Below are 2052 nucleotides of genomic sequence, written 5' to 3'. Positions count from 1 at the left end.
GCGGAGCCACCACAGGCCCGACGTGGGGGGGAGGCGTCACACACACACACCCCTCCCCGGCCCCGGGAGCTGGATTCAGGACTCCCCGAAGTGACAGGCAGGTGGTTTCACAGAATCCCACCGAACGCTTAAGGAAAATTAACACCAACTCTGCTTCCTCTCCCAGCACATGGGAGAGCACTTAGCCATTCACCCAGGAGGTTGGTGTTACCCCAAAACCAAAGCCATGCAATGGCAGTGCAAACCCAACTATGGACCATAACCCACAGGGTAGAGATGCAAACACCTTAAAGATCTTTATTGTTGAAGGTATTACATGTCCCTTTCCCCCCTGACCCCGTCCAGCCCGCCCCGTCCCCCACTCACCACCCTATTGTCTGTGTCCATGGGCTGCTCACCTCCCACCACCCACCCTCCCACTGAGATTCCATCTACAGATGCAAAATTCGTTAAAAATATTTTTATTGATTTCAGAGGGAGATAGAAACATCAATGAGAGTAATTGATCAGATGCCTCCTACTGGGGATGTGCCCTGCCTGGGAGTGGAGCCATGACCACCTGGTTCTTAGGCTGCGACGCGTTTACTGTGCCTCACAAATGCACACGTCATCAGGAACCATGGTGCTTCTCCTTGCAGGCGTCGTCCTCTCTCCTTCCCCTCGGCTCATTCCTAGCTCTCCAGTCCTGGCCATTGGTGAAGGCCTTTCCCCTCGCGACCTCTGACCCTCCGAGGCCACTTCCAGTGGGAGGAGAATCGGAGCCTCCCGGTCACTGTTTACATTCCTCGGGGATAAGGGAGACGTCTGGACAGAGCAGGCCGGGCTCTGGGTGGAATTTCACTGGAGATTCAGCCTGTAGTCCTATCCCTGGGACACTGCCCCTTAGGACATTCCCCATGGCTCCCCTCCTACAGGACGAGGGCTTCCTTCCTCCAGCTCCTGCAAGTGCAGAGCAACACGAGGCCCGCTCCCTCCCCAGTGAGGACTAGAGTCCCAGCCTGTGTGCCCGCTCAGCTGGTCTCTCAGGACACAGGACCAGGTGGCCTGGGCGTCATGCCAGGCGTTGACGATGGCGGCTGGCAGCTGAGGCGAAGCCCTAATGTGCAGCGGATGCTCATCCTGAGAAGCCTGGCCTCATGGCCCTCGGCTTAGCCCCTACAAGCCCCTGGCAGACCCTACAGGACCAGACCCTGCGTCACCGCCACCTGCCCCGAAGGCCTGGAGAAAACCAAGGAACCCAGTAGCTCACTGGCCTGTTCACACCTTAGATGAAACCCAATCTCACCTCACACTTGACCTTTCCAAGACCATGTGAGACCCAACGTGAAGCCCGCATGGACACGCGCGGCCCTGGGGGGTCGAGGGGGAGGGGCGGGGCGGGCTCAATGAGTCTGGTTCGGTTCTGCACGACCAACAGGGCTGGAGGTCTGGCCAGGACACCGAAACGTGTTCAATGCTACGGAGCTGTACAAGTAACAATGCTGCAGATGTGAAGCTTGTGTGCTTTTTAACCACAAAAGAAAACTGGCAAACACACTTTCTCATCAGACTCTGCGCGTGGAAAAGCCCGTCGCCATCATGCAGCTCAGCTCCTGACACTGCCCGCCTCTCACAGGAGCCAGGCAAGCCCGGCCGCCCCTGACTGTGCGCGGTCAGCACTGCTGGTCACATCCCGCCTCCTGCCTCCCGCCTCCCGCCGGGCCTGAAACCGCACCAAGGAGGGAGCGACACGTCTCTAAACAACACTAAGAACGTATTTTATTTAGTCATTTTTCTTTACAGCTGGAACTCTGGGAATTCAAAATTAACGTCCTTGCCCGTGAGCTTCTTATAGACACCGGAAAAAGTTTCAACCTTCAAGAGAAAAAAAACTCGTCAAAAATAACAAACTCTCCTACTTCCCCTCTTGTCCCCCATGCACCACCGCACTGAAGCCGAGCCCTGGAAGCAGGGACTTCCCGTTCCCTGACCCCCAAACAGCCCCGAGTTAGAACGAGGTAGACCCGGCACACAATGCCGCCCAGGGCAGGGCCGGCCGAGCTTCCACCCCGT

The sequence above is a fragment of the Myotis davidii genome, unplaced genomic scaffold (assembly GCF_000327345.1).
Source record: "Myotis davidii unplaced genomic scaffold, ASM32734v1 scaffold1395, whole genome shotgun sequence".
Lineage (NCBI taxonomy): Eukaryota > Metazoa > Chordata > Mammalia > Chiroptera > Vespertilionidae > Myotis > Myotis davidii.
This window is presented reverse-complemented; position numbering follows the sequence as displayed.